The following is a 13412-nucleotide window of genomic DNA, read 5'->3' on the forward strand; positions in this document are numbered from 1 at the left end:
GAGAAGTCATAATGAGTCTTGTCGAGGAGTCCTTCGAGAAGTCTATAAAAAGACTTATCGAGAAGTCTCAAAATGACTTGTCGAGAAATCAGTTAGACTTACGAGAACTCAGTTCTCTACATACTTTAGTTCTTTTTGGTTCTATCTTATATTAAGTTCACAAATTAAAAATATAAATTAACATTTAGACAGTTTTTCTTAAAATTTGAAAAATTGTAGCTGAATTTAGAATTTTGAAAAATAAATATATATAGAATTCTGAAATATTTATAAATCATATTCTAGTTAATTTTCAGTTAAATCAAATTAATTTTGATTTATGGCGATGATTGCTGCAATTAGAAATGCACTAACTCAATTTGCTCAGCAATCTGGAGAATCTTTATGCGAGGCATGGGATCGATATAAGGAGATGCTTAGGAAGATCCCTCATTATGGGATGCCTGACTGGATGATCATTAACTGTTTCTATAATGGTTTGGGTGCTACTTCTAGACCCATGCTTGATGCAGCATCAGGAGGAGCCTTGTGGGCTAAAATCTACGACGAAGCTTATGAATTGATTGAACTGATGGCTGCTAATGAATACCAGAATCGTACTCAGAGACTATCTCAGGGTAAGGTAACAGGAATTCTGGAGTTGGATGCAGCTACTGTTATAGCTGCTCAGCTTAAGGCTTTGACGATGAAGGTGGATTCTCTGTCTAATTATGGAGTTAATTAGATCACTAGTGTCTGTGAACTTTGTTCTGGTGCCCATGAGACTGATCAATGTGCCATTTCTAGTATATCAACTCAGTTTGTGAGCAACTTTCAGAGGTCTCATTTAGCAAAAAAAAAAATTTAGCAAAAAAACTTTCAGAGGTCTCAGCAACCTGTACCAGCCACCTATCATCCTAACAACTGCAATCATCCTAACTTTAGCTGGAGAAACAATCAGAATGCGGTTCAATAGCCTTATCAGCAGTATCCAGCAAAGCAATACAACCCTCCTAGTTTTCAGCAACCGCAATATGCACCAAGGCAACAACTCCAGCTACAACAGTCTAATGAAAAATCTGAATTGAAAGAGTTGAGGCTCATGTACAAGAGCCAAACGGTTTCTATCAAGACCTTGGAAAATCAAACTGGACAAATTGCCAATGCCTTGTTAAATCGTCAACCCGGAACACTTCCTAGTGACACTGAAGTACCAGGAAAGAGGGAAGCCAAGCAGGTAAAGGCAATTACATTAAGGTTTGGGAAGGTTGCAAATCCTGACCACTATCAAGTTTCGGATGAAGAAGCTGTAGCTAAGGAAGAAGTGTATAAGAATGCTGAAGTGGAACCAAGGAAGACTACTGTTGAACACACTCCTCCTGAGAGTAATACAGGGGAGAAACAGATCTATCCTCCACCTCCCTTTTCTAAGAGGCTGCAGAAGAAAAAACTGGATAAGCAGTTTGAGAAGTTTCTGGAGGTGTTCTAGAAACTTCACATCAACATACCTTTCGCTGAAGCTCTTGAACAGATGCCTAGTTATGCGAAGTTTATGAAAGGTATACAGTCTCGGAAAGTGAATCTTAATAACTTAAAGACTGTTGCTCTCATGGAGGAATGCAGTGTTGTGCTGCAACAGAAGTTGCCTCTAAAGCTTAAAGATCCTGGAAGCTTCACTATTCCTTGCACTATTGGAAAAGTGTCGTTTGACAAATGCTTATGTGACTTGGGAGCTAGCATCAATCTGATGCCTTTGTCAATATTCAAAAAGTTTGACTTACCTGATCCAAAACCTACTTATTTGACACTGCAGCTGGCTAATCGTTCTATTACATATCCGCGAGGCATTGTTGAGGATGTTTTGGTCAAGGTGGATTAACTCATCTTTCCTGCTGATTTTGTAATTCTTGATTTCGAGGAGGATAAGAAGATTCCCATAATCTTGGGGAGACCGTTCTTGGCTACTGGCCGAACCTTGATAGATGTACAGAAAGGTGAACTCACCATGCGAGTGCTGGATCCGGATGTAACTTTTAATGTGTTCAATGCCATGAAATTCCCTACGTAAAATGAGGAGTGCTTATAGGTGGAGTTGGTCAATTTTGTGGTTACTTCAGAACTTGATGAATTGCAAAGGTCTGATGCCTTAGAAAAGGCCTTGTCGGGGAATTCTGATAGTGAAGATGATGAAGGTGATGAGTAGATGCAATATCTGAATGCTTCTCCTTGAAGAGGAAGATGGATATGCCTTTTGAATCTCTTGGAATGGAAGAGCTGAACAAATCTCCCAAGAGCCTTAAGCCATCTAATAAGGAAGCTCCTACACTTGAGCTTAAACCATTACCTGAACACTTAAGGTATGCTTTTTTAGGTGATGCATCTACTTTTCCTATTATTATTGCATCTGACCTTTCAGGTAGTGATGAGGAAAAACTCTTAAGAATTCTGAGAGAGTTCAAATCGGCAATTGGATGGAAGATAGAAGATATTAAGGGAATTAATCCTTTTTATTGTATGCATAAAATTCTGCTAGAGGAAGGTAGCAAGTCTACTGTTGAGAAATAAAGAAGGCTCAATCCGATCATGAAAGAAGTTATGAAGAAAGAAATTCTCAAATGGCTGGATGTAGGGATCATCTATCCCATTTATGAGAGTTCGTGGGTGAGTCCAGTTCAGTGTGTGCCAAAGAAAGGAGGTATCACCATTGCTGCTAATGAGAAGAATGCACTCATTCCTACTCGAACAGTCACGGGGTGGAGAGTTTGCATGGATTACAGGAAGCTAAACAAGGCCACGAGAAAGGATCACTTCTCTCTACCGTTTATTGATCAAATGCTTGAAAGATTTGTTGGGCATGAGTACTACTGTCTTCTGGATGGCTATTCGGGCTATAATCATATTTGCATTGCTCCGGAAGATAAGGAAAAGACTACTTTCACTTGTCCATTTGGTACTTTCGCCTTTAGAAGAGTTTCTTTTGGTTTGTGTGGGGCACCTGCCATATTTCAAAGATGCATGATGGCTATCTTCTTTGACATGATTGGTCAGAATGTGGAGGTGTTTATGGATGATTTCTCTATTTTTGGCGATTTATTTGATGAGTGCTTGCAGAATCTTGGCGACATTCTTAAAAGGCGTGTTGAGACCAATCTGGTTCTCAACTGAGAAAAATATTACTTTATGGTGTGACAAGGCATTATTCTTTGTCACAAGGTCTCTAGTAAGGGTCTTGAGGTGGACAAAGCCAAAGTGGGGGTCATTGAAAATCTTTCTCCACCAATTTCTGTTAAGGGAGTTCGCAGCTTTCTTGGTCATACGGGTTTCTATAGGCGGTTCATCAAGGACTTCTCAAAAATTTCTAAACTTTTGTGCAATCTTCTGGAGAAGGATGTCCCGTTCAAGTTTGATGATGAGTGCCTAGTTTCTTTTGAGTTCTTGAAGAAGAGTTTAATCACGGCACCTGTCATAACTGCACCTGATTGGAATGAACCTCTTGAGATGATGTGCGATGTAAGTGACTATGTAGTTGGAGCAGTTCTTGGGCAGAGAAAGAACAACATATTTCATGTGTTCTATTATGCTAGTAAAACTCTAAATGGTGCTCAACTGAATTATACTACTATTAAGAAAGAAATTTTGGCTATTGTCTACGGTTTTGAGAAGTTTCGATCTTATTTGCTTGGGACGAAGGTGACAATTTTCACTGATCACGCTGCAATTTGATATCTCGTCTTGAAGAAGGACTCGAAGCCTAGATTGATTAGATAAAATCTTTTGCTTCAGGAGTTTGAATTAGAGATCAAGGACAGAAAATGTACTAAGAATCAAGTCCCTGATCATCTATCTTGTTTGGAAGATCCAAGTGCAACTTGACAGGATAAGACATTGATAAATAAGTCTTTTCCTGATGAGCAGCTGTTTAGAGTGCAAGAGGAAGAATCGTGGTTTGTAGACATTGTGAACTACCTTGTGAGTAATAATATGCCTCCATACTTATCGTATGCTCAAAGGAAGAAGTTTCTTCATGAGGTGAAGTGGTACATGTGGGATGAACCATATATGTTTAAGCGAGGAGCTGACCAAATCATCAGGATATATATTCCGTACTGCAAAATAGGGGGGATCTTGCGAGACTGTCATTCGACTATTTATGGAGGCCACTATGGTGGAGAGAAGACATCAGCTGGTGTCCTTCAAGCGGTATTCTTCTGGCCTACATTGTTTAAGGATGCGCATCACTTTGTTTTGAAGTGTGATTGATGCCAGTGTGTGGGTAATAAGTCCAAGAGGGATGAGATGCCTCTTAATGTGCTTCTTGAGGTTGAGTTCTTCGATGTTTGGGGAATCGACTTCATGGGGCTGTTTGTCTCATCTTGCAATAACCAGTATATCTTGTTGGCGGTCGACTATGTGTCGAAATGGGTTGAAGTCAAGGCTTTGCCGATAAATGATGCGAAGGTAGTGCTTCATTTTCTTCATAAGAAGATATTCACACGATTTGGGACTCCAAGAGTCATAATCAGTGAGGAGGGATCGCATTTTTTGCAATCGCAAGTTCACTGCTATAATGCAAAGGTATAATGTGAATCATCGCATTGTAACAGCCTATCATCCTCAGACTAATGGTCAAGCTGAGGTGTCGAATAGGGAGATCAAGTGTATTTTAGAGAAAGTTGAGTGTCCATCAAGGAAGGATTGGTGTTTGAATCTTGATGAAGCTGTTTGGGCATATAGAACAGCATACAAGACTTCGTTAGGAATGTCGCTGTTTCAGTTGGTTTATGGTAAGGGGCGTCATTCGCCTGTGGAGCTCGAGCATAAAGTTTATTGGGATTTGAAGAAGTTGAACCTTGATTTGGATGCAGCTGGTAAGAAGAGAATGCTTCAATTGAATGAACTCGACGAATTTCGGCTTTAAGCTTATGAAAAAATAAAATGCACAAGGTTAAAGTCAAGAGGTGGAACGATAGGGGTCTAGTGCTCAAGTCATTTATGGTGGGACAACAAGTTCTATTATTTAACTCTCGTCTTCATCTTTTTCCTGGAAAATTGAAGTCGAGATGGTTAGGTCCTTTCATAATCAAAACTGTGTTTCTGCATGGAGCTGTGGAGATTTTTGAGAATGATCCAGGCCAAGCATTCAAGGTAAATGGTCAGTGGTTGAAGCACTACTATGGGGATACAGCAAACCGTGAGGTGGTTAGTGCAGTTTTATTGTCTACTTGATCTTGAGATTCTATGTCAAGCTAACGACGTAAACCAAGGGCTTCTTGGGAGGCAACCCAAGTTTTTTGTACATTAGTAGGTAAAGGAAGCTGAAGGAAAAGAGAAAAACATAAAAAAATCAGAAAAACATAAAATTTCAGGGCCAACTTCAGTAGCACGGCACGCCCGCGCTGAAATTCCAGAAACTGAGTGCGGCCGCGCTGCTAGGCGGGGTGGCCGCGCTAAAATGTCAGTAGCACGGCGCGCCTGCGACTAGGTCGCGCACGGCCGCGCTGGGTCCCTGTTTTCGAAAAAAAATATAAGGCAGTTTTTGAAGAGAAATTCGGGACTTTTAATATAAAATCAATTCCCACCCGAATTTTACTCTTCCACTTCCCAAATTTCCCTCTCCAAATCAAACCCATTATTCCCATTATTTCCATAATAAATTCCCACTCCTTTTTCATAACCAATTTTCTCCCAATCTCCTATATATACATACACTTATACATAAACTTCTCCATCACTTCTTAAAACTCTCAAACACACAATCACTCTTACAAACTTCTATTCTCTCAATCTCTTTCAATCTCAATGGTACGAAAAAGACATCGAACTCAAGTAAGCAGCAACACCACCGATTCTTTGAGTACAGGTGGTGTGAGGCCTAGGTTTTCAACTCCCGAGGCTGAGGCGGAGTATGTGAGGCTGCTTTCGAAGCCTATAGCCAAGGAGTGTGGTTTTCTGCCATCAGGGAAAGATGGTAAGTTGTTGGAGATGATCTTAGAGATGGGCTGGGTTATTTTCTGCGAGACACCCGCTGCTGTGCCCATGATTGTGGTGCGTGAGCTTTATGTTAATGCTAAGGCGGAGAAGAATGATTTCACGGTGGTGAGGGGGATGACGCTGGACTACAGTGGTGAGGCGATTCATAGGGTGATTGAGCAACCCAAGAAGAATGAGGAGCAGGAGAACTGGAATGAGAAAATTCCGGAGGAGTTTAACTTGGATTTGATTGTTGCTACCTTGTGTGTGTCTGAGACTCATTGGAAGTTCAAGAAGGGCATGAATGAGTATACCACATTCCCTGCTTCATGCATGAACAAGTTTGTACGTGCATGAAATTCTTTTATTTGTGCTAATATCATGCAATCTTCTCATGTGCATGAGATTACTGTGGAGCGTGCGCGGTTGTTGTGGGGTATCCTGCAGGGAGACTATGTGGATCTTGGGATGGTTATCCATCAGGGTATTCTGGGGTTTTTGCGAGGGAGTACTACGGGTTCGATACCCTATGTGTCCATTGTGACGAAGTTGTGCGTGGCGGTTGGCGTTCGTTGGCCCGCACATGAGCAGTTGCAGCTCCCTAGTGCCCCGATTGATAGTTTGACATTGTTGAATATGACCAAGTGGTATGGTGGGAAGCTCGATCCTAAGGGGCTTGGTTATTCTTATGACCATCTGTCAGGTGGAAGGCCAGCGGATCTGGCTTATTGTGGTGGGACTTCGCAGGCTCGTCGAGCGGCATGGAGAGCTCAGTTGGGAGAGGAGGCTAGTCCTTCAGGATCGCAGCAGCAACAACAGGAGGAAGCACATGACAGTGCTGGTTTGAGTATGATACAATATAGGTGTTTCACTAGGAGGATGGATGTGATGTTTGACATTCATATCAGGTTTGCACATGACCTCACATAGGCATTGGGGACTGCTTTTAGAGCCACGGGAGTTGATATCCGGTGGCCAGTATTCGGTGAGGACTTGGTGTATCTACCTCTAGACACTCCTGAAACTCCACCCCTAGAGGGTGATGATCCTGGTTCTGATTAGGTATGCTTGATTCCCTGCTATTACCTTCACTTAGGACAGTGAATATTTTAAGTTTGGGGGTAGTAGTTAAGGATTTATGTGTTTTGTGTGAGTCACATTTAGTCGCATATTCACGCTAGTTTAGTTCATATAATTTCATATTTTCCATGTAGTAGTTTTTTTTATTTGCCATGTAGTAGTTTTTTATTTTGGTAGTTGTTATAATAGTTTGTTCATATAGTTTCATGCATTTCCATAATAACATGATCCCTCAAATGATTTTGCCGATTGATTTGTGATATTGATGTTAGTGTAGTGATGTCATGTTTGTGATGTTAAGTCTTGTCGAGTTGATTTGCATGCTAGAGACAATTGTATTTCACTAAGTCTTATAGATTGCTTGAGCGTTAGATCATGGTCATGGTTTATATGTTTGTCGAAGTTTAATCGCTTGTTTATAGTTAGAATTTAGGATATTCTCTTAATAATAAAATAACATGGATATTTAAAAATTGAAGAAAATTATATTTCATTGCTAGTTGTTGTGGCTAGGTGTCAAATGGCTAGTAGCCGGCTCATTTTATATGAGTATTCTAGGGTTGAACGAGATGGAGCGAAACACACTCGTTCAGAAATTTATGGAAAAAGAAAAAAAGACAAGAAAAAGAAAAAATATATGTGTTTATGCATAATTGATCACGAGTGGGCTCCTTAATACTCAAGTTATTAAGTTCTTAGGGGACTTTGTGCCTAGTGACCTAAGACTTTTTATAGTCTGTGATCCACTAACCTAACGCTCGCTACATGGATATTATTGTATAAGTCTTTTGTGGACCTCACTCATTGCACGGTCAAAAAGCATATTTGTGTTATTTTTGTGTTGAGAATAAAAGCGTGAATCCATGCAAAACTACAATATAAGGATATAAGTGTTATAAGTTATTTTGAGTCTAGCTTTTATTCTATTTATAACCTTGCGATTAGTTTGATGAATAGTGAGTCGTGATTATTGATCTAGTTGTGATAGTATATCTGTAAGCGTTTGCACACACGCACATTTCTGGCTTGTAAGTTGATTTGTGAGGTTTGATTGATCTTTTTGCGAATAACTGCATTTGTTGAGATGTTGCTTATTGATTGGTTTAGTTATTCTATGGGGGTCATTGCATTCATGTAGTTTGCATTCACGTATTTTTATTTCTTATTCTTTGAGTCTGTTTATGCTTGAGGACAAGCATCGGTTCAAGTTCGGGGGTATGTTGAGTGGCATTTATTGTTGGGAACCACGGACTTGGGGTGTTACTACGTTTTACGATAAAGATTACGAAAAGAAAATCACCTTATTAATGATTGATTCCACGCTCTTTTATTGTATTCCCAAATTCCCTTGAGCGAAGTGTGGCCTCCGTCTTCTCAAGTTATCCTCTCTTCTTGCTCCTTGGTGGCTACAATATGTTTTCACACCCTACCAAGCAAGAAGAGAATAAGAATATATATAGGCTACAATAGGGATCATGGATAATTAGGTTGGGCCTTCTAATTACATCTTGAGCCTAGCCCAATGTAATTAAATATTAATTCAATCCACTAAAAAATTAATATTTGCACTACCTTTCCTAATACCGCAATAATAATTAATTCGGTTCCAATATTATTTGCTTATTAAATTCCCCATGTTTAAAATATCACATGTCCATTAATTAAATAAATTACTGATAATTTATTTAATTAATATCTTTTATCCTTGATCATCCACTCAACCTTTATTTAATTATGCCAGAATAAATTCCACCTGCAGGGTTTCACATAATTAAATCTTTTTGAGCTTTCAAGGGGACATCATTAACCCGAATATTATCAGGACATGGATTCCTTCAATAAATAATATCCACCATGTATATAATTGCATCACCCAAAATATAATGATATAATTCAAAAGAATTACTTCATTTATAAATCAAAGTATGTAAATAATATACACGTGTCAATTATTATTTCCGGATCAAGAACCTAAGCATTAATAATAACATAGAATCTTAGTTCTCCTTCTTAATCAGTATTAGGGAACAATTCTAAATTTGATCATGTTCAATATACACAAAGTATACTAGTATTATTTATTAGTCAATATAAACTAATCTAAATAATACTACAGCCATACTAGTGGATTGTCCAACACCACATGTGCTGTGAACCTTATTATATTATATAACCGTATTTAACAATCTAATATTCTGTATCCCATTTGATACTAGATTGTTCACAATATATAATATTAGACAACATGTAAACATTCAAATGATTCTCAATTAAACTGGCCAGAAATAAATGTATATACTTCAAATAAATATTTTCAGTATACACTAACATTTACGACACTTTTTAACGCTCCATAAAGCTTTGAATTGATGTTTTGTACTCGAGTTGTTAGTGTTTTTAATGTGTTTTTGTAGTGTTTTTGCATTTCAGGCATTTAACAGGAATACAGGTACATTGCCATTGTTTGGATGCTAATTCGGTGTTAGGATGGTGTCTAGAATTAACGCTCCTGAAAAGACCAGCTCAAATTAGCAAGAAAAGAAAGAAGTCAGAATTTTCTCCAGAAAGACGGCGCGCCCACGCTAGTCATGCATGTGGTCACGCCAGGATGGCAGAATGTCAGCGCGCCCGCGCTGGTAAAGCACGCGGCCGCGCCAGGTCGAGAAAGTAAAATCTTGTTTCTTCTGGAATTTTGATCTGTTGGACTTCTACTCTGCAAGGGCTTATATATATACATAACTTATGCTCGTTTTTCATAACAAAATGTACCAGAGCTTAAGGAGAAGGTGTAAGAAGACCGTAGAGCATAATTTAACCAAGGCGAAGAAGATCTAGTTTATTCTTGTGATGCGTTGTTTTAAGTTGTACTTTGGATGCTAGTTTTCTTATTCATGAACCTTTACTTCTGTTTCGTACTTGGTTTTATTCAGTATAAATACTACATTTATAATACCATGCTTTCATTGGAACCCACGTTTAAGATGAGTCCGATTATGGGCTAATCGTTATCGTGGGGTTCTAACAGATTTATTTATGAATTTCTTTAGTTAATTCATTTTGATGCCTTAGTGTGTGGTGATTGTATGATAACCTAGCATTGGTTGTACTTATTCGTCTTATGAGCTTTGCGAACTTATAAGATAGTGTGTTAATCTCTAATGAAGTGAAAGTGAATTTAAGGATTTAGAACTTGCCATGCTAGCATAGGTTCATGTATGTGATATGCATGATTCGTAGGTAATTTTAACCATCTTACTTGCCCTATGTAATGACGATATATAACTTGTGCATTAAACCGTTATGTTGTCTATTCAGCTTCTATCTCTTTTTTGGATGTCTGGTGGTATGGTATTCGTACAACGAAAGTTGGCGTTTATCAGTTTCGTGTTATCTGATTAGTGTCATCACCATTACATGCTAAGGTTAAGAACGGAAGGGCTATTGAATGAAGTATTTAATGAAGTTAGAATCCCATTCTTCTGTCATATATTATTCAACTCTCTTTAATCTCTTAGTCTATGTTCTTTAGTATAATCTCATAGTTAATCTAAGTTAAACAACCTCAATTTGTTATTCGTCTTAGCATTGATAATAACCATACTAGTGTTGCATAAATACATTGATTGAAATTAACCTAAACCTATCCGTGTGGGAACGAACTAGAATTTATTCTATATTACTTACGATCGCGTATACTTCCGTGAATATTAGCGCATTTTCTAGCCCTAACATATATCTGTACTTTATGAATTAAAGTAGACATAATAAATCTAGGAATGAAAATTTCCTTACCTCTACTTACGAGTAGCATAGTGAGTCTTGTGCTAAGTTTTTTCAGGATCAGTGCCCCAACAATGAGTGGCTTATTGTATGTCATGGAGAACACTAGCTTCTGTACTATACTGGATATATTATAATATCATGTCTTGCTGCATGTGAATGCCCTCACAATAGAGTAAAAAAAAATGACCATTCCCTCCTTAGGTGCTCCTTGTTCAGTCTGGCCAGGTCAATCTTTTCACTGTAATTTATGAAGTCCATGAATCAGCTAACTCATTTGTTGTTGGTGCATCCACTAAGTCTTCTGTAGGAATATCCAGTGCTTTGTTGACATCACTTGCATCAAACTCCACTTGCTTCCCTTGAATTAAGCATTTAACCACCAAAGAAGCTTCATGGTTCTTATGCACAATTGTTTCCATTACATTTGAGTTTCAAAAGTCATTAAGCACATCCAAGTAGAGTATAGGATTGGCGGTCAAAGCTCCTGCAAGATATGATTCAACTAGAAACTTGACAAAACATTTGAAGCTGTCAAGAGCTTGATTAACATCTATAAAGGCCAAATAGTTTGTGCCATCCCTGGGGACAATAGCTCTAACATTGTTGGCTGCCATTGGTATTATTTGAATTTGGGTGGGTAAGAAATTTGAAAGATAAATAGTTCGAAATGAGAGAGAACAGTTGAGGCTTGCAAAAACTAGGTCACTTGAGATCTCAAATGCTTAAAGAGGAGTTATATCGAGATGTCTTGCTATTTATAGAAAAAGGTAGATGACTTGTCGAGAAGTAGGAATAAACATTTGGGATTTTCTTATCGAGAAGTCACATGAAAGAATAAATACAGATCGATATGTCACTTTCCTAACTCTTATCGAGAACTAGATAGTGACTTATCGAGATGTCAAATAAATACCTAGTTTGTCCTGAATGGGTTGAATTTTTCTAATTTTTTATTTAAATAAATCAAAATAAAATTAGAATAATTGTATATCAAAACTATTTTACTAAAATAATTTATTAAATTAAATTATTCCAGTTCTAAGTTATCTTGAAGTCTAAATATGGATACTTGTAGAGAACTCTATGAAGAATATATATCGAGATCTCTAAAGTCTTATCGAGAAGTCATAATGAGTCTTATCGAGGAGTCTATAAAAAGATTTATCGAGAAGTCTCAAAACGACTTGTCGAGAAATCAGTTAGACTTATCGAGAACTCAGTTCTCTACATACTTTTGTTCTTTTTGGTTCTATCTTATATTAAGTTTACATATTAAAAATGTAAATTAACATTTAGACAATTTTTCTTAGAATTTGAAAAATTCCAAGCTGAATTTAGAATTTTGAAAATTAAATATACGTAAAATTCTGAAATATTTATAAATCATATTTCAGTTAAATTTCTGATAAATCAAATTAATTTTGATTTATTAGAAATTAATTTGCTGCAATATATTATTTGAGTTCTTGCCTTTAGAATGAAGAATTTAACATTTCAATTTCACCAACAAGTATAGTGAAAGTTGCTTCATCCAAAGGTTTTAGTGAAAATGTTAGCTAATTATTTTTCTGTTGGAAGAAAAATAAGGTCAATAGTACCATTTACAACATGTTCTGTAATAAAATGGTACCTTACAACAATGTGCTTAGTTCTAGAATGATTAACTGGATTAGCAATAATAAATATAGCACTAGTATTGTCACACATAATTGGAATATTGTGTAAAACTAGGCTATAGTCCATTAGTTCATTTATAATTCACAGCACTTGAGCACAACAACTTCCAACAGCTATGTATTCAGCCTCAGCTGTGAAAGTTGATACCAATTGTTGTTTCTTACTGTACCATGATACAAGTCTTTGTCCAAAAAATTGACAGCTTCCACTAGTGCTCTTTTTGTCAACCCTTGATAAGTGGATTTTATATCTACTTTGAACGCTTCATTTTAGACATAAATTGGTGTTTTGGACTCAAGTATCTGGTATGTTTGATGTGTTTTGTGTTTTTGCATTGCACACATTAGTTGGAGGAAGGAAAAAGTTTTTCAAGGAAATATGCTGCAAAGAGATCTTAAATGGAAGTCTAGTACATTATCAAGTTGTAGAGAATCTCGTTAGCTTCACGTTGGCAGTTGATACGCCTAATTCTAACGAGCAGAACTCAAGATATGACCAAAAGAAGAAACAACAGAATAATCCAGAAATCCGGCGCGCCCGCGCCCGAACCGGCGCGCACCATATTTCTGCCGAAATCCCGCGCGCCCGCATGGATTTTGGCGCGCCCGTGCCGCCTTTTTTTCCCTTGAATCCTGTTTTGAGTGTAATTTGATGATTTTAAGAGTCCACTTCCACTAAGGGCTTATATATAATGATAAAAAGAAGTTTTTAACAAGAAGGGGCCAAGGGAGAGCATTGAGAAGACATATAGAGCATAAGATGGTTACGGAGAAGAAGACTTTTGTATTCTTTAATATAGTTGATACTTTGATGCTTGTTTTCGATTTGTCTTTGAACCCTAGTACTCTTATATTATTTATTATCATGTTTTCATTGGAACCCATGGTGACGATGAGTTCGATTATGAACTAATCGTTGTCATG

The 13412-nt window shown here is 37.6% G+C and overlaps 1 non-coding gene across 1 annotated transcript; it reads right to left on the reverse strand.

Moving 5' to 3' along the window:
• Positions 1-334: 334 nt before the first annotated feature.
• LOC141699072 (small nucleolar RNA R71) lies at positions 335-441 on the reverse strand. The gene has a single exon (XR_012565560.1). It is a non-coding gene; the product is annotated as a small nucleolar RNA R71 (small nucleolar RNA).
• Between the last annotated feature and the right edge of the window lie 12971 nt (positions 442-13412).

Source organism: Apium graveolens, chromosome 11, assembly GCF_009905375.1.
Source record: "Apium graveolens cultivar Ventura chromosome 11, ASM990537v1, whole genome shotgun sequence".
NCBI classification, from domain to species: domain Eukaryota; kingdom Viridiplantae; phylum Streptophyta; class Magnoliopsida; order Apiales; family Apiaceae; genus Apium; species Apium graveolens.